General features: G+C 40.8%; 2 pseudogenes; both read right to left on the bottom strand.

Moving 5' to 3' along the window:
- Positions 1-2,951: 2,951 nt before the first annotated feature.
- On the bottom strand, positions 2,952-4,436 carry LOC118527394 (Y-box-binding protein 1 pseudogene; annotated as a pseudogene).
- Positions 4,437-19,245: 14,809 nt separating this feature from the next.
- LOC118527395 (chromobox protein homolog 3 pseudogene) lies at positions 19,246-20,136 on the bottom strand (annotated as a pseudogene).
- Between the last annotated feature and the right edge of the window lie 601 nt (positions 20,137-20,737).

Below are 20,737 nucleotides of genomic sequence, written 5' to 3'. Positions count from 1 at the left end.
GAATTTTTAGCAAGGATATTTCTTAGGTGATGATGTGTGTATTTCCTGTTGTTTCACATCACTGGGCATGTCAAGTCTGGTTGTCTTTCTCTGTGATCAGAGGATGTATCTTGGCAGGTAAGGTAGAGCAAACTGATTATGCTAATGTCATAAGGAACTAAGTTTTCAGGAGACAAAAAACAGGTACAAACATAAAACAAGATAAGTATATAAAACCTTTTTAACCCTAAGTTTGCATTGGAAAGGTCAGAATAAAATCCTAATATATCTTCTTTAAAAAAAAATAGGTTTGTCCTAACTCTGTTTACAAAAAAAAGGCATATAAAAAATAACCAGCCTATGGGGATTAACATAACAATAAAAAAATAAAAAAAAAAAACAGCCTAGAAGCAATAAGCACCTGTAAGCCCATATTATAGTTTGTAAACATAATTTCTCACCAAAAAGTACCAAAACTTTTTTGGAGAAATACATGGGTTGAATCTGGGACAGGAAATACAGGAAATGAGCCTGGAAGTTTCTTGCCTTTCCTGCATGGTACCTCAAGATGTAAAAAAAGTAGATGAAGAAAAGTTCTTTATGAAAAAATTCTAATAAATGAAAAAGGAATAATAGAATTAGATTATCACCATTTTGCAATTTCTCAATGGATTAATGGAACTAGGCAAAGTACAAAGTCAGGTTCTTTTGTTTCATTTTGCCTATTTTACTAGTTATTCTAAAAGGGAGGGAGTATAATTTTGGGAGCCTCCTTATGCCAGTCTTTAGGGTGATCTGTGCCTTTTTCTAACACCCCTCCATCTCAGGTACTAAGTGTTCAGGCATAAGGTAAACATTCTTTCTTTCTTTTTTTTAAGATTTATTTATTTGTTATTTGAGAGAGAGAGAGCGAGCACATAAGGGGGAGGGGGAGGAGCAGAGGGAGAGAGAGAATCCCAAGCAGACTCCCCGCTGAGCACAGAGCCTAACTTGGGGCTAGATCCCACGACCCTGGGATCATGACCCAAGCAGAAACCAAGAGTTGGACGCCTAACCAACGGAGCCACCCAGGCACCCCAAGGTAAACATTCTTCGGTGATTATAGAAAGGTACTAGTATCAGGTGCTGGTTCAGCCTTCATTTCAATGGAGCCACTCCTTCCTCAGAAACTCTCTTGCCAGGTTATTACTAACAACAAAATAATTCTATTCCAAGAAGTCTTTACCCTCTGGGTCTTCTGTTGCTGAGGTTTCATGAGATTCCCACGTACAATTAGTGACTAACCATCCCAACAGCTGGCGATGCTACCTGAGGGAGATTTGTCCTACCCCCTAGTTGGACTTTGATTCCGATCTACTGATTATTTTCCAGAAAGTTATAGTGACTGTCTGGCCAGATGCCAGCTCACTGTACCAGCTGAGTGTAAAAATGGGCAAATGATCAAGTAGTGTGCATATCAGGCCTGCTAGCACAGGACTCACTAGGAAAAACTTACAGGATTAGTCTCTCCTTGTCTATCCTAGGTGGATCTGAACCCCAGAGTCCCTTTCTTGTGCCATGGGGCATTTAAGTTAAAAGATGGGGGAAGCACTGACTCCTCCTCCATCATCAGGACTGGATGCCATTGCAATATAGTGAGGCATCTCCTAGTTCCTGGTCTGATCCTGCCACATCAGTTTTTCAGGTTAGGAGAATCACCAGCCCTCCCACAGTGATCAGGGGGCTGAGGTCCAAGCCATGTAGTTAAACCTCTTGGAGGTGGCTTTCTGGCAGGATTTTCCACAGAAGTGTTCAGGATTGAGTTCCAGCCCTGACTCTGGCATCATTAGGATGGGGGGGATGGGTGCTGAGATTTAAACTGACTAGAATTGATCACCTGAAGCACAGGGCCACAGAGATTTCCAGGGAGAGTCACAGGAGGCCCACTACTTTTCTGGAAAACTAGCCTGCAAAGGTTCGGTCTTAAGCATGTTAATCCTTTCTCTCTCAGCATTTGGGTTGTTTCCAGGCTTTTGCTATTGGAAATAGTGAGGCAATGAATAGCCTTGTACTCACCTTCTTTTCAAAATTTACCATCACATCTTTGAAATTGAGTCCTGGAAGTAGGGTTCCTGGGTCAGAAGCCACATGCAAATTTTCTAGAAATTACTTATTCCCTTCTCAGGGGTTGTACTATTTCATCAGAATTTTTAAAAAGTTCTCTTAGTGATTCTAAGATACAGGCAGTATTGAGAAACACTGATCTAGAATAGATTCCCCCAAATTTCTTATATCATTTGAAAATTACTTGGGCTCTTCCATTTCTTGGTAAATCTCTAATTCCAAATCTTGGTAAATCTTCAGGTAAAAAAATCCCTGCAAGGCGTTAGCACTACAATTATGGGCCCTTAAATCCTGGCTGAATGTAACCGTAATACCTTATATTCAGACAGCAGTTTCACTAACATCATGTCGTTCGGTCCTCACAGTATTTCAGTGATGTAAAGGAAACTGATGTCATTATCTCCATGTTATAGTTTTGGTGCATAGAAGGGAGCCAGATATCTATACCACAGAGTTCAGTCTGGGGTTCATAAGTGGGCTTTGGAGGAGGACCTCTCAGCCCCTTAAATTATATGTGGCATTAATGTGGGCATATTGTGGTGGTAATAATGGAGGGAGATTTGGCCCATAGTGTTCCTCAGATTCTCAAAGGGATCTGTTGCCCCAAACAGGCTAAGTGGAAAGAACATGGGATTTGAAATGAGAAGAAAAATTCTCCTAGTATTTTCTGGCTGTGTGATTGGATTTGAGGGAGGGCTGAGTGTTGCCCACTGCTCAGCCGAGCTGGTTGAATTGACAGGGCCGATCTGGCTTTCCCATGCAGGGTACTTTTACTTCTTTTAAGGGTGGGGAACAGTAGGATCTAAAGGCAGGGTGACCAAGGTAGAAAACAACTCAGGCACTCAGTTCTTATTCTTTTTTTTTCTTTTCTTTTTTTATTATTATTTAAGACCTTTATTAACGGGTGCTTGCTGTTTGTTGATTTTTTTGAAAAAATCAAGTTGTAAACTTTTTATTACAAATTAAAAATGAGGTTCTTAAAAATCTCAACTTGACCAGATATGAAACAATTTAAAAACCTTTAAAGGTGTATTGAGAAAAACCAGGTTTTTTTTTTTTTTTTTTAAACACGTTTGTCATTACCAAAAAGAGACGTCTTTAGGTAAAAATAATAAAAACCCCATGCTGCATAGATAATGCAGATAGTTCTATTTATCTGGTCAGTGGGCAAAAAGCAAGCACTTAAGGTCTTCAGCTCCAATCTTTTGTTCATTTCTTATTGCTGGAATTTCATCTTCATTTCTTTGTGGTGGATGACTAACCCGGATGATGGTAGAGATGGTAAGCCGGCATTTACTCAGCCGCGCCCTGCTCAGCCTTGGGAGCGGACGAATTCTCAGCTGGTGGATCGGCTGCTTTTGTCTCTTTGCCATCTTGTGGTTTAGGGTTTTCTGGGCGTCTGCGTCGGTAATTGAAGTTGCCGTGGTACCTACGTTGAGGTGGCTGCTGACCTTGGGTCTCATCTCCTTGATTTTCCTTATCTTCCTCATTGCCATCCTCTCTAGGCCGTCTTCGGCGAAGAGGACCCCTGCGGAACCGTGGTCTCTAACCCCGATACATATTCGGTCTCACTGGTCTACCTTGTTCTCTTGCACCTTGGTTGTCAGCACCCTCCATCACCTCTCCCTGCACAGGAGGGTTGGAATACGGTGGTCGACTCCCATAGGGTCTCCGCATGTAGTAAGGTGGGAACCGTCCCCCGCGGTAGCGCTGGCGCTGTTGGGCCTGGCCTTCGGGAGCACTTTCCGATCCCCGGTTCTTTTCCCCACTGTCACTCTTCTGGTAATTCTGCTGGGAATTGCTTGGAGGACCCCTGCGACGTGGACAGCGTCTATAATGGTTACGGTCTGCTGCACGTTTACTGCCTTGCCTTGCACTGGAACTCCACCAGGGCCTGGCACATTTGCTGCCCCCGCACCCTTTTCTCCTTCAGCCACATCAAACTCCACAGTCTCTCCATCTCCTACACTGCGAAGGTACTTCCTGGGCCTATTCTTCTTTATGGTGGTCTGGTGTACAAATACATCCTCCTTGGTGTCATTCCTGTTGATGAAACCAGATCCGTTTCTTATATTGAACCACTTTACTGTTCCCAAAACCTTCGTTGCGATGAGGTTTTTGTCCCTGCCGGCAGGCGCCGCTGATGTGAGGCCGCCCGGGCCGCTGCGGGGCTTGGTGTCGGCAGCGCTGACGGTGGGGGCGGCGGGCGGCTGCTGGGTCTCGGCCTCGCGGCTCATGGTTGCGGTGATGGTGACTGGGGCCGGCGGCGGCAGCTGCGGCTCCTCCCGGGGTGTGACGGTAACTAGGCCGGCAGCCGCGGCGAGCCTGCTCAGGGCTCTCTGGGGTCCGCTCTCGGCTCCCGCTACCCATCGAACCTACTCACTTCTTATTCTTCACAGTGTTTAAACATTTTGGATTTGAATGATTTGGGTGGGAAACACTCCTGTATTCCACCACTCCTTGCTGTTCCCCAAGGTCGAGAGTCACAGTCCATCTTATGTGAGTTTCCCCCAGTTCCCTCTTCCTGGGGAAGCCCATCTCTCAGATCTTCTTGTGGTTAACTCTCTCATCACTGAGGTCTCTGCTTTTGAAAGGCTTTCCTTGGTCCATCTGGATCAGTAACATTCAAAGGACAGATGATGGGAGTCACAAATATGAGCCACACATGTAATTTTACATTACATTAAAAACAAGTAAAAAGAACCAGGTGAAATTGATTTTAATAATATACTTCATTGCATCCAATATGTTTAAAATATCATGTCAACTTGTAATAAATATACAAATTATGATCGGGATATTTTACGTTCTTTTTTTTCTGTACCAAGTCTTTGAAATCCAGTGTGTATTTTATACTTATGACATATGTCCATGTGGAGTAGCCATATTTCAAATGCTTAATAGACACATGTAGGCTAGATGCTCTCATAGCAGACAACCATAGGCAAAGTGCCTCCACTCCCACTTAAAATGATGTTTTATTGCTTTCATAGTACTTATCATATTCTAAAATTATCTTTTTCATTTGGTATGAGCTTGTTATTTTCCTCCTTGAATGTGACCTCCATGAAGGCAAGGGTTTTATACATTCACTACTGCATCCCTCATCATCAATGCTCAATAAATCTTAAATGGATAAATGAGTAAATGCTTACTTGTTAAAGAGATAAATGAATGAATGAATCGGTGATTGAAAAAAAAATGGATGAAACTGCCTGGTCTCTAGAGGCATTTGAATATGTGACCCCTGCCTTAGACAATCACTTGACTTTTCTCAGCCTCTATAAAGTGGGGGTAATATTATCAACTTCATAGGATTGTAAGAATTAAATAATAGTGTGAAATTCTTTCATAAACTGTAAAATCCTCTGTAAAGGGCAGTTATTAAGTGACTTGCCCAAATGTATATAATTAGTAATTGTGTGTAAGAATGTGTAAGAGCAGGACTTTGAAATCAAAGAGTCCTGGCTCTGCCATTTACTGCTCACATGACCTGGGCACATTGCTTACCTTTCATGACCTACGGAAACAGAATCTCCAGGGGCGCCTGGGTGGCTCAGTCTTAAGTGTCTGCCTTCGGCTCAGGTCATGGTCCCAGGGTCCTGGGATTGAGCCCCGCATCGGGCTCCCTGCTCGGTGGGAAGCCTGCCTCTCCCTCTCCCACTCCCCCTGCTTGTGTTCCCTCTCGCTGTGCCTCTCTCTGTCAAAATAAATAAAATCTTAAAAAAAAAAAAAAAAAAAAAAAAAAAAGGAACAGAATCTCTAGGGAAGGGGCCTGGCAAACTGGATTTTTAACAAACACCCCAAATGATTCTTATTATCAAACAAGTTTGAGGAACACTAGTTCTGACGTGACTGCTCTGTCAGGGTTGTCTGTGATTCACATTAAGACATAGTTATCCTGTTAAGCCCCTGTGTCTGGTTTAGCATTTTTGAGTGCATAGCTTTGGAAAGATTGGTGAGCAGCCATAAGAAAGTTGATAACACCTAGAGACGCTGTATCACTCTGGTGATCAGTGGAATGACAGATATCACTGCCAACTCTTTCTTTCTCACCTGAAGGCTGATGTCAGCTCTGGCATCCATTACCTGGTCATGCTGTACTTTACAGACGAGAAACCAAAATCAAGACCAAAGACCCTAGGAAGGAGCAGCAGTCTCTCTCTCTCTGTCTCCCTCTCTCTCTCAGTAGAAGGGTCAGTCATCAAAAAGGGACCCTTGTGGTGGCCACCAAGAAGGCACTTGCCACCTGATGACAGGCCCCCAAATAGAAAGTCAGGATCCAAAGTAATGGCCTTGTGAGTTGTGCTAGTCCTTTTGGGTTAGAGTGTAGAAATATCAAGACAGCCTGCAAATGGGTGCTAGGCAGCTCTGATACATATAATATCTTTATGCTCTAAGATGAATTTTAAAAATAGGCCTCTCCTAATTTCTTTTGACTATTCCTTAATATTTAGTAAATATTTATTATTTCAAAGTGTCCCCATTTCCCACCTAAAACATACAATCCTCAACTTATAATTAAAGACTTATAGTACTATCTTTTTATCTTTATCTTTTTTTTTTTTTAGATTTTATTTATTTGAGAGAGAGAGAGAATGAGATAGAGCATGAGAGGGGGGAGGGTCAGAGGGAGAAGCAGACTCCCCACTGAGCAGGGAGCCCAATGTGGGACTCGATCCCTGGACTCCAGGATCATGACCTGAGCCGAAAGCAGTCGCTTAACCAACTGAGCCACCCGGGCGCCCTATCTTTTTCTTTTATTTATCCAATAGGCAGATATCTAAAAGTCAACATACTGTGTTAGCAAGGATATAGGAATTAGATACTCTCATAGATTGTTGATGGGAGTATAAATTGCTACAAAACCTTTACTGCATTGTGAGGGAGTGTGCAGTTCAGCAATAGACATAAAAATTATAAATGTATACATCCTTGGATCAAGTGATTCTATTTCTATCCCATGTATGTGACTATACATGCAAAATACCATATGTGCATACATACAATGGAATGTATGTTGTTCAGCCTTAAAAAAGAATGAAATTCTGATCTATGCTACAACATGGATGCATTTTGTCTCAGTGAAATAGGTGAAATAAGCCACAAGCAGCTTATAAATAAATGGCTAAATGAAATAACCCAGATACAACAGGATAAATATGCTCCCACTTATATGAGGTACCTAGAGTAGTCAAATATATAGGGACAGAAAGCAGAATAGTGGTTACTAGGGCCTGGTGGGGAGCAATAAATGGGGAGTTATTGTTTAATGGGTGCAGAGTTTCAGTTTGGGAAGATGAAACCGTCTGGAGATGGATAGTGGTAATGGTTGCACAGTAATGTCCAATGTACTCAATGACATTGAATGGCATACTTAAAATGTAAATTTGGTACTTATGTCCTATCGTAAAAATATATGTGAAAGTTATTCATTATAATATAGTATTGATAACAGTATTGTTGACAACAACAAGATTGGAAACAACCTAAATATCCGTGAGCAGAGGACTGTTACATATAACTTTCTGGTATATTCATACAATGAAATACTATGCAGTCATTAAAAATTAATGTTTATACATTGACATGTATACTGGATAGTGTTTATTTTCTTCTCCAAATTCACTGTTTACCTTCTTTGCCCTGTTTTGTTCCCTGGAAGGCTACCCTTTCTGGAATGAATCAACTGGGCTCCATTGCCCTCTGGCTTCCATTGGTAAGGTCAGGAGGAAACACCAACAGGAGTTAGTTCCTTGGTTCTCTCTCCTCTAGGCCTCAGGTTGGCAGTGGCAGTGTTCGTCTCCTCTTGGACAGAGTTCTGGCAATATTGCTCCCCATCCAAGCCTAGGGTAGAGGTAGCTCTGGGGAACTTCACTGTGCTGTGTTGTATGTGGAGATATTTTACTAAGGTCTGGACTTAGTATTGATGTATAATCACTGAGAATGATATGTTGTAAGTTCCCTGGAATACTGTACAGAGAGAAGTCCAAAGGCTTAGGGAGAGAAAAATGTTTTAATTAATTGTTTATGCGCAAATTGCTATGTCCCCCTAGAAGGTCTGGAGGAGACTCATTTCCTAAGACATTAGAAAGTACATTATCAGTGAAAGGAGCACCAGCATCTTTGAAAAGTCCTGGGGCGGCCATACTCTCTGGGTTGGAAGTGAGGGTAGGAGATGCTGCAATGGAGTTTCAATGGGAATAATGGAATCCTGGTGTGGTGGAGGCCAAGTGGCAGCAAGGGGCAAGGAGTACATTACTACAATAAGCCATGAGGGTTTCTGAGTGGAAATTAGAGATTTTGATCTGTAGGGCTCTGTGATGGTGGCTAATTGATCACAGAGTCCTTAGGAATGAAGTAGATGGGCAGACTTCTAAGGTTGCTTGAACTAGTAGCTTGACCCGAAAAGCAGAAAAAAATTCTAGGGAAGGTGGGCAGAAATCTGACCCGGTGTCTTGTTCGGTTTCCAGATCTAAGACAGTACACAGGCTTGGACCCATTGATTGAGGAAGAGGTAAGACCCATTGAGGAAGGACTCTGCAGGGCACCTGGGTGGCTCAGTTGGTTGGGCGACTGCCTTCGGCTTGGGTTATAATCCTGGAGTCCCGGGATCGAGTCCCATACCGGGCTCCCTGCTCAGCAGGGGGGTCTGCTTCTCCCTCTGATTCTCTTCCCTCTTGTGCTCTCAGTCTCTCATTCTCTCTCTCAAATAAATAAATAAAATCTTAAAAAAAAAAAAAAGGAAGGACTCTGCAGTGTGGCCACAAACCTCCCTTGGAGGAACCTGTATTCATTTAATAGGGTGACTATACAGTAGAAAAAATTTATACCCAGACCTCCCTGGAGTTACCAGTTACTGGTTCTAATACGATGCTAATTTCTGGAGACCCCCAAATGCCATTGTAGTTTCCTCTATTGAGAAAGGACTTAGAGAATTTAGGTAATAGATGAAGTCTTGTTCCAAGCCTATTGCAAAGTGGATCCTGGACCCATCTGTGCTCATTTCCCTTGTCCCAGATGGTAGTGACAACAGATATACTGTGCAAATTGATGAACCCTCATACTGGCTCCCTGACCCATGAAATGGCATTAGGTAGCAAGAGGTCAAATAGAAGCCCCTGGTACTGCCCTCATCTGACCTCCAACCCAAGATAGTAAACAAAAAGCAACACCACATCTCTGGGGGAATTATAGACACCAATGACTCACTCAAAGACAACACAGAATGGGTAATTCCTACCATATCTCCATTTAACTCACCTGTTTGGACAATGCAAAAACCAGAGCATCTTGGAGAATGTAGATTATTTCAAATTTATTTGGGAGTAGTGCCAAGCTCAGCTGAGATCTGAATATAGCATCTTAAGTGGCACAAATTAGTGTAGCCCCTCACTACCCTCTACTAGTATTCTGCTATTGAGTTATCATAGATTTTTAAAAAAGATTTTTATTTATTTCCTTGACAGAGAGAGAGCACAAGTAGGCAGAGCGGCAGGCAGAGGGAGAGGGAGAAGCAGGCTCTCCGCTGAGCGGGAAACCCGACGTGGGGCTCCATCCCAGGACCCCTGGATCATGACCTGAGCTGAAGGCAGCCGCTTAACCGACTGAGCCATCCAGGCGCCCCTATCATAGATGTTTTTGTTCATCGCTATCAGCAAAGATACCAAAAGCTGTTTGCCTTCATGAAGCAGGGAGATTAGTATCGTTATTATTTACTTAAGGGCTAAGTCCGTTCTATTTCTGTCACAACATAGGCTAGAGGGAACTCGATTGTCTGGATATCTCACAGAATGTTACATTGTTCTGTATTAATAAAGTTATATTAACACCCCTGGTGAGTGAGAAGTAGCCAGGACCCTATTTGCCACTGTAGAAAGCATGCACACCAGAGGATGGGAAATAAACCCAGCAAGGGGCTTGGCCACAGTGGGGGACGTTTCTATGGAAATCCAGGGGACTTGGGCATGTTTGGATAGCCCCTCTGAAGTGAGAGAGAAGATTCTTCACTTTGTACCTTGTACCATGAAGAAAGGGGCACAATTGGTGGGCCTCTTCTGCTTTTGGAGGCAACATATACTACATTTGGGCAAGATGCTCTGATCTACATGCTGGGTCAATTGTAGGTGATACCCAATGAAACGACTCTAGCAAGTCAAGGCAGTGATACAAAATGTCTGCCACTTATGTCTTACAACCCAGTAGACCCAGTGACCTCTGTGGTTGACACAAATGCTTTGTGGAGCCTCTGGTAAGACCCAGTAAAAGAATCAGAACCCAGACTCCTAGGATTCCAGAATAAGGTCATGTTCTCCTCTTCTGACAACTATGCCCTCTTTGAATAGCAACTCCTGGATTATTACTGGGTCCTGGTAATGACTGAATGCACGTCTGATTATGGCATACTAATCAACTCTGTCCCAAATGACCCATCATGAACTGGATGTTATTGGACCCACAAAATCATAAAACTGGACACATGCAGCAGCATTCCAATGTTAAATGGGGATAGACTATCCAAGACCAAGCTGAGGAGGTCTGGCAGACACAAGTGACTGCATGATCAGGCAGCTCAGACTCTTGTGGTGTCGGTGGCTAATGCATTGCTATATCTCACTCCATTTAGGCTACAGGCCATGTGGGGATTCCCTATAAACAGTTAGAGGAGGAAAAGGCACAGGCCTGCTTTACTTCTGGGTCTATTATTTGTGGTATGCTGGTACCAGCAAATGCAGATGGCCACTGTTTTTCAGCCTTACTTAGAGATGGCCCAGAAAGTGTGGTAAAAGGAACGTTTTCCCAGTGGATAGAACATCGTATGGATTGGTTGTCCACATCTGGTTGTCCACTTTGCATGAAAGGAGAAATGACCTGATGTATGGATCAATCCTAATTTATAGGCAGTAACTAATGGACTAATCTGCTTATTGGGGAGAGAACAAGACCGGAAAGTTAAGGACAAAGAAATGTGGTGGGGGTGAAGTAGGTAGATTGAATGGTCACAGAATGTGAAACTATTTTTGACCCATGTGAACGTTCACCAAAGGTCATGCATTGCAGAGGAGTTTCTTCATAATTGGAGGACAAGAGGATCAGTCAGCCCCTCTCAACAGATTTCTTTGCTTGCTTAATAAGACATAGTGCAATATGCCCTTGGCAGCATTGATTTACCCTCACCCAGGTGATCTGGTTGTCAACACAGTTTGTTTTTTTTTCAACTTGTATTTAGTGTAACTTTATTTTTTTTTATTAGGTTCAGTTAGCCACCATACAGAACATCATTAGTTTTTGATGTTGGCTTGAAGAAGGTTTTTATCCTTTAGCACGGTATTCGATCTGGCACTGACCCTGACCAGAGTCACTTTTTATGACAAAGATGTTGTAACAAAGGGCTCTTGTTCTCAGAATTTGTTGATCTTACCATATGCCGCATCACCCAGAAGCAGCTACCTTGAAAAAATGGTGGAAAAATCTACTGAAAGCTGAAGTGCTTTTCCAGAGAATGCAGTATATGCTTTCACGTTGGGACCACCATGTGGTGGTATCTGCCTTATAGTCAGGATCCAGGGGTCCAACAATCAAAGGGTAGAGGTGGGAATGGCCTCTCATTATTCTTTTTTTAATTATTTACATTTTTCTTTTTAATTAATTAGTTATTTTTTAATTTAATTTTTTTATTATTATGTTAATCACCATACATTACATCATTAGTTTTTGATGATGTGTTCTATGATTCATTGTTTGCATATAACACCCAGTGCTCCATGCAGAACATGCCCTTTTTAATACCCATCACCAGGCTAACCCATCCTCCCACCCTCCCTCCCCTCTAGAACCCTCAGTTTGTTTCTCAGAGTCCATAGTCTCTCATGGTTCGTCTTTCCCTCAGATTTCCCCCCTTTCATTCTTCCCTTCCTACCATCTTCTTCTTTTTTTTTTTTTTTTTTTTAACATATAATGTATTATTTGTTTCAGAGGTACAGGTCTGTGATTCAACAGTCTTACACAATTCACAGTGCTCACCATAGCACATACCCTCCCCAATGTCTATCACCCAGCCACCCCATCCCTCCCACCCCCCACCACTCCAGCAACCCTCAGTTTGTTTCCTGAGATTAAGAATTCCTCAAATCAGTGAGATCATATGATACATGTCTTTCTCTGATTGACTTATTTTGCTCAGTATAATACCCTCCAGTTCCATGCACATCATTGCAAATGGCAAGATTTCATTTTTTTTTTTTGATGGCTGCATAATATTCTATTGTATATATATACCACATCTGCTTTATCCATTCATCTGTCGATGGACATCTTGGCTCTTTACACAGTTTGGCTATTGTGGACATTGCTGCTATAAACATCGGAGTGCACGTACCCCTTTGGATCACTACATTTGTATCTTTGGGGTAAATACCCAGTGGTGCAATTGCTGGGTCATATGGTAGCTCTATTTTCAACTTTTTGAGGAACCTCCATACTGTTTTCCAGAGTGGCTGCACCAGCTTGCATTCCTACCAACAGTGTAGGAGGGTTCCCCTTTCTCCGCATCCTCGCCAACATCTGTCGTTCCCTGACTTGTTAATTTTAGCCATTCTGACTGGTGTGAGGTGGCATCTCATTGAGGTTTTGATTTGGATTTCCCTGATGCCGAGCGATGTTGAGCACTTTTTCATGTGTCTGTTGGCCATTTGGATGTCTTCTTTGGAAAAATGTCTGTTCATGTCTTTTGCCCATTTCTTGATTGGATTATTTGTTCTTTGGGTGTTGAGTTTGAAAAGTTCTTTATAGATTTTGGATACTAGTCCTTTATCTGATATGTCATTTGCAAATATCTTCTCTCATTCTGTTGGTCATCTTTCAGTTTTGTTGACTGTTTGCTGTGCAAAAGCTTTTTTTCTTGATGAAGTCCCAATAGTTCATTTTTGTCCTTGCTTCCCTTGCCTTTGGCGATGTTTCTAGGAAAAAGTTGCTGCGGATGAGGTCGAAGAGGTTGCTGCCTGTGTTTTCCTCAAGGATTTTGATGGACTCCTGTCTCACATTTAGTCTTTCATCCATTTTGAGTCTATTTTTGTGTGTGGTGTAAGGAAATGGTCCAGTTTTGTTCTTCTGCATGTGGCTGTCCAGTTTTCCCAACACCATTTGTTGAAGAGACTCTCTTTATTCCATTGGACATTCTTTCCTGCTTTGTCGAAGATGAGTTGACCATAGAGTTGAGGGTCCATTTCTGGGCTCTCTGTTCTGTTCCATTGATATATGTGTCTGTTTTTGTGCCAGTACCATACTGTCTTGATGATTACAGCTTTGTAATAGAGCTTGAAGTCCGGAATTGTGATGCCGCCAGCTTTGCTTTTCTTTTTCAACATTCCTCTGCTATTCAGGGTCTTTTCTGGTTCCATACGAATTTTAGGATTATTTGTTCCATATCTTTGAAAAAAGTGGATGGTATTTTGTTAGGGATTGCATTAAATGCATAGCTTGCTCCAGGTAGCATTGACATCTTCACAATATTTGTTCTTCCATTCCATGAGCATGGAACATTTTTTCATTTCTTTGTGTTTTCCTCAATTTCTTTCATGAGTATTTTATAGTTTTCTGAGTACAGATTCTTTGCCTCTTTGGTTAGATTTATTCCTAGGTATCTTATGGTTTTGGGTGCAATTGTAAATGGGATCGACTCCTTAATTTCTCTTTCTTCATTCTTGTTGTTGGTGTATAGAAATGCAACCGATTTCTGTGCATTGATTTTATATCCTGCCACTTGACTGAATTCCTGTATGAGTTCTAGCAGTTTTGGGGTGGAGTCTTTTGGGTTTTCCACATAAAATATCATATTGTCTGCAAAGAGTGAGAGTTTGACTTCTTCTTTGCCACTGTGCTGTGGCTAGGACTTCTAGTACTATGTTGAATAGCAGTGGTGATAGTGGACATCCCTGCCATGTTCCTGACCTTAGGGGGAAAGCTCTCAGTTTTTCCCCATTGAGAATGATATTCGCTATGGGTTTTTCATAGATCGCTTTTATGATATTGAGGTATGTACCCTCTATCCCTACACTGTGAAGAGTTTTAATCAAGAAAGGATGCTGTACTTTGTCATATGCTTTTTCTGCATCTATTGAGAGGCTCATATGGTTCTTGTTCTTTCTTTTATTAATGTATTGTATCACATTGATTGATTTGTGGATGTTGAACTAACCTTGCAGCTCAGGAATAAATCCCACTTGGTCGTGGTGAATAATCCTTTTAATGTACTGTTGGATCCTATTGGCTAGTATTTTGGTGAGAATTTTTGCATCCATGTTCATCAGGGATATTGGTCTGTAATTTTCCTTTTTGATGGGGTCTTTGTCGGATTTTGGGATCAAGGTAATAATGCTTGGCCTCTCATTATTCTTTATGACTCACTTTCCGAATTTTCCTTTTCTATTCCCGTAACCTTGAATACAGTGATTTGGAGGCCCAAGTTCCCAAAGGAGGAATGCTTTTTCAGGTAAGACAGTCAGGCAGTCCTGTTAAATTGAAAACTAAGACTTACTCTCTGGCCATTTTTGGCCCCCCCTGCTTTTTTTTTAGATAAATAGTTCACTGAGTGAACCACAGACTGTTTTTTAAAAATAGATAACAGGGCGCCTGGCTCAGTCGTTAAGTGTCTGCCTTCGGCTCAGGTCATGGTCGTGGTGGTGGTGGTGGTGGGGGGGGGGTCCCAGGGATTGAGTCCTGTATCAAGCTCCCTGCTCGGTGGGAAGCCTGCTTCTCCCTCTCCCACTCCCCCTGCTTGTGTTCCCTCTCTTGCTATGTCTCTCTCTGTCAAATAAAAAATAAATAAATAAAATAAAAATAGGTAACAAAATAGTATATAGTAGTTTTATCCATTGCAGAAATAATTACTGGAATTTTCGAAACATCAGATGATTAAGTTGGATCAATGGTTACAGCAAAATTTTCAACCAATATAATGATTTTCATTCAAGGTCTAGGCTTGATTTCTACGTAATATCATTCACTTAAATTCTCTGTACCTATTTATTGCCAAAATGGGGGCTCTTGAAAGTTGAGCCTGACTTTGTCTTGTTTTCAGAGACCTGTAAACAGGTGACTCCACTGGCTGGAGTGACAAATCTCAGTGAATAATGAGAAAATAGTCACTGCTACACAATGGAGACAAGGTGAACTATATTTGAAACCCAGCGGATTCACTTCAGCAATCAAACAAGATAAAACCCCAAAGACTAAATACTTCAGGAATGAGGTTGAGACTATATCTTAGTCTATTTGAGCTGCTATAACAAAAATACCATAAACTAGGTGGCTTATAAACTACAAACATTTATGTCTCATAGTTCTGGAGGCCAGCAGATCTGGTGTCTGGTAATACCCCACTTCCTGGTTCATCCATGGTGCCTTTTTGTTTTAAGCATCCTTACATTGTGGAAGGGATGAGAAATCTCTCTCCAGGGTTTCCTTTGTATGGGTACTGATTCCATACACGAGGGCATGGCCCCTCATGACCTAATCACTTCCTAAAGACTCTACCTCTTAATACTATCACCATGGAAGTTAGAATTTCAGCATATGAGTTTTGCGGGGGTTGGGGAGAGAGACACAAACATTCAGTCCAAAACACCCTATGGGGTAAAGAAATCCACTCACCTGAAAAAAATAAAACAAACTGTGTTGACAACCAGATCACCTGGGTGAGGGTAAATCCCTGCTGCCAAGGCCATATTGCACTATGTCCTCTTAGAGGATCAGGGGAATGAGTAGTAGAAGAAAGAAGTTATGATTCTCAAATTATGCTTTTAACTGGTTAGAAATAGTAGAAGGAATGTAGCAGCTATGTTTTGCATTGTCTCCCCCACTAATTTTTTAATAATATTTTAAATAAAATACAATTCCTATAACATAAAATTCATTATTTTAAAGTGTACAATTCAATGCTTTTTAGTATATTCATTTGTTGTGCAACTATCACCACTAATTCCAGAACATTTCGGTTATCTCAAATAGAAATCCCATACCTATTAGCAATTTCCCCCACCCCTCCTTTCTCCCATCCACTGGCAATCACTAATCTTTTTGTCTCTATGAATTTGCCTATTCTGGATGTTTCATATACATTGAGTCATACAATATGTAGCTTTTGTGTCTGCCTTACTTTACTTAGAATAATGTTTTCAAGGTTCATCCATATTGTAGCATGTATCAGTACTTCATTCCTTTTTATGGCTGAGTATTCCATTTTATGGATATACCACATTTTGTTTATTAGTTTATCAATCGATGGACATTAGGATTGTTTCCTCCTTTTGGCTATTATGGATAATGCTGCTATAAACATTCATGTATATGTTTTTGTGTGGATGTATGTCTTCTTTTGCCTATATACCTAGGAGAGAAATAGTTGGGATATAGTAATTCTGTGTTTAACTTTTTTTTTTTAATTTAAAAAAAATTTTTTTATTGTTATGTTAATCCCCATACATTACATCATTAGTTTTAGATATAGTGTTCCATGATTCATTGTTTGTGCATAACACCCAGTGCTCCATGCAGAACGTGCCCTCCTCAATACCCATCACCAGGCTAACCCATCCTCCCACCCCCCTCCCCTCTAGAACCCTCAGTTTGTTTTTCAGAGTCCATCGTCTCTCATGGTTCTTCTCCCCCTCCGATTTCCCCCCTTCATTCTTCCCCTCCTGCTACATTCTTCTTCTTCTTTTTTTCTTTCTTAACATATATTGCATTATTTGTTTCAGAGGTACAGATCTGAGATTCAACAGTCTTGCACAATTCACAGCGCTTACCAGAGCACATACCCTCCCCAGTGTCCACCACCCAGTCACCCCATCCCTCCCACCCCACCCCCCACTCCAGCAACCCTCAGTTTGTTTCCTGAGATTAAGAATTCCTCATATCAGTGAGGTCATATGATACATGTCTTTCTCTGTTTGACTTATTTCGAAGACTGAGCTATAATTTAACCACTAGAGCTCTGGAACGTTCTTACTCTACATTACAAGGTCCAAGCTGTTTATGTTTCTCATTTTCTGTACTAAGAAAGAGGTTTTATGGGAAATAACATCCCAGAAATAAATATGGTGAATGAAACAATAAGAAGAGATTTTCATGTAAAGTATGGAGGAAAACAGTTTATTTGGTCATAGAAATAGGTTAAACACAACACAGCAGTTTTGGAGATACTGTTCAGGGGATTATGTGAAGCTGAATTTAGTGAGTCTATTGGAAAAAAAGGAAGTAAAACAGAAACAAGCAATAATTTAATGTGAAAATATGTCCAATTAAAATATAGTATACAAACTATAGAAATACTGTTTTCCTTGGAATAAAATAATATCAACGTTCCTGGAAAGTGACCATTTCTAGTCATAGAAATGTATTTTATACCATCAAATGAGGTTTGGGAGTAAAATTAGGGATGATAAAAAACAAGCTTCCTCCCATCTTCTTTTTTTTTCTTTTTTTAATTTTATTATGTTAGTCACCATACAATACATCATTAGTTTTTGATGTGGTGATCCACGATTCATTGTTTTCATATAACACCCAGTGCTCCATGCAGTACGTACCCTCCTTAATACCCATCACCGGGCTAACCCATCCCCCCACCCCTCTCCCCTCTAGAACCCTGTTTGTTTCTCAGAGTCCATAGTCTCTCATGGTTCCTCCCACCTTCTTAAGAATTTATATGTCTTTTGTCATTTAACTTCTTTGCAAAGTTAGAGCTTTCATTTTGCCTCAAGGTTTTACACTTTGGTCCAAAGTGAGCAGCATGATATTTATTCATGAAGCATAATTTTTAAAGCAATCTATCTACTTGCATTTGTTGCTACATTCAAGGAGAACAAAGGAATGCTTAATAGGTTGTAGGATCAGTAGCTCAGAGCTACAAAAAGGGGTGTTTTAAATCAATACAACCCACCATTGTGTTGAGATATTTTTGGTAGTCACATATATATTCTATATATACTGCACATAATATTTAGAGGTGACCATGATCTTAAAGACCATGCAGAGGAACCAAATGTCCATGGTTTGGCAGAGTTCCACAGCAGGATAGTAGTGTGACAAGAAGGGAAGGGCACATGCTTCCTACACTGCCTAGCATCCCTGTATTTAATCTGTCCCCAATAACCATTAGGTGAAACACTCAGGTGAATATCAGCACTTACCTATGAAGAGTTTACAGAAGAGTTTAAGAATTAATGTTTCTTTTTTCTTTTTTCTTTTTTTGAACATAAAACTATTTATTGACCACTGTTTACCAGTATTTACAATAAGGTAAACAATATACACTTGGATAACATTCTGACTACAAAGTTATTGTTTTTCCTGGTTTCTGCTGAACCAGTAACTCAAATACTGAAAAGACTGAGCCTACAAGTCAGGAATGAGTTGGGGTAAAGAAAATACATGCAGGTTAAGAATTTGGATTATAAAAGTCTGTCCACCCATTTATTCCAGCAGGTGCTAAATTGCCAACATCTCTAACCATCTGATTATGATTAGGTTTCCATGAACAAAGTCTTAGACATTCCATGAATCATGACCTTTTAGTCAACACAGAACAGAGGTTTCAACTTCTTGAAAAGGAATGGTTCACTAGGAACCTTTAAATGTCCATTTAACTAAGTTTTGCTTACCTAATTAAAACACACCAGGACTTGTCTAGTTTTGTCATTTGGGTGGGGAGGTTGTTGGTGGTGATAAAATTTTCCTTTCAGGGATCTTGCAAATGAACTTGCATTTATGACTGTAGATATGAGTATGGATTCTGATATGGCTGCCTTTAAATTGTCCATTTTAAAAATTTGAAAGGTTAAGGCTTCAGGAAAAACGTCAGTTTAACTTTAAGTGATTTATTTCTTAAGTTGCTGAAAATGATAACATCCCAGAAACACGGGCTTATCCATGGTTATAAATGCTGTTTTTGTTTTGGTGAATGTTAAAATAACAAAAACCATTTATGTATGTATTTTAAGTATACACACAAAAACCCCCTAAATAAACAAAAAATCCAAAATGGTCCTTAGGCATATAGGAGTTAAACAAATTCTGACTGAGTAACGACTATGAAGATTTCCCCCAACATTTAGAAAAGGTGTTCTCTAATGCAGAGGGATAATATACCATGGTCTCAAATATTTTTTTCTGATATAGGAAGCAACTACAGAAAGCTTTTATTTGTTCAAAGTAACCAGTGTTATAGATGCAAAAAAACCCAACAACTCTCCCAATACTACTTCAAAACAAACATATCAAACTTGATTTTCATTAGAATGTTATTTCTTCACACTAATAAATCAAAAAACAAAGACCCAGATTTTATATATATATATATATATATATATATCAATGCAAACAATTATTGAGCTTCATCTTCTGGACAAGAATGCCAAGTTAGTCTCTCTTCATAAAAAGCTATTACAATCTGAGGACACTTCATATTTGCCTCTTTTGCCAGCACCAAGTCTGCCTCATCTGAATCTTTCCATTTCATGAGAAACATTAATTCTCCACTGCTGTCTGTGGCACCAATTATTCGTTCAGGATCAAGACCTCTGGCAAAGACTCTTGGTTTATCAGCAGCATCTCTTTTCTTCTTTGATTTGCTATCATCAGATTCACTGTCAGATAAAGATTATCTTTTTGTACCATCTTTTTCTTTACCAGCTTTTTGAGAATTAAGAAATGCTTCAATTAACTCTGGACAATCTAAATTTTTCTTCAGGTTCCCAAGTATTGTCAGCATCTGTAAATCCCTTCCACTTCAGGAAATTCTCCACCTTCCCATTCACTACACGTCGGTCCAGTACTTTTTCCACCACAAATTCTTCAGGCTCTGCCTCTTCTACTTTTTTACTCTTTGCATTTTGTTTCTTTCCCATTTTTTTGTAATGTAGTTTTATTGGAGGCCATTTTTTATTGCAGACTTGAAGAGTTATTATTCACCGCCTCCGAGCTGCTCCGGGTCTGGGTTTGCGGCGTCTCAGGCCCTGCGCGCCTCAAGCTCCAGCCACATCCAAGGAGGAGGGGGCTGGGGAGCTGCGCGCCGGGCAGCAGCTGGGGGAGGGGGGGGTCCTCTCTCTCTCTCTTTTTTTTAAACAGTCTTGAGGTCTTTTATTTTCTTTACATTTATCATGCCATGAATTCATAGGGAATGGGTTTCAGCAGTTCGGGCTCCTTTCCATTAGTTCTCACAAACTGTGCTTCTCTGGGTGGGGCAGGCTGGCGCTTCACTTGAACCCAAGTACCTTCTCTTTGGCTTCCTTCTTTTTCTGATCATTTTCCTTCACACGCTTCAGGAAGCTGTCTCGGCTCTTTGAGTGTTTAATATGCTCAATGTGTACATTAATTCTCTTGGCAAGAATCTTGCCCTTGTTTGTTTACAACAATGCCAACAGCATGCTGAGTAACAGTGTAGACTCTTCTAGTTTTGCCATGGTAACATTTGTGGGGCATTTCTTTTTGAACAGTGCCCATTCCCTTGATGTCCACAACATCACCTTTCTTATAGATTCGCATGTATGTGGCCAAAGGAACAACTCCATGTTTTCTAAAAGGTCTAGAGAACATATAGCGGGTACCTCTCCTTTCCCTTTGTGTTGGTCATTTTGGTGAACTACTGGAAGATGGC

The sequence above is a fragment of the Halichoerus grypus genome, chromosome 9 (genome assembly GCF_964656455.1).
Source record: "Halichoerus grypus chromosome 9, mHalGry1.hap1.1, whole genome shotgun sequence".
NCBI lineage: Eukaryota > Metazoa > Chordata > Mammalia > Carnivora > Phocidae > Halichoerus > Halichoerus grypus.
Note: the sequence above shows the minus strand (reverse complement) of the source record. Positions and strands in the feature narration are given on the sequence as shown.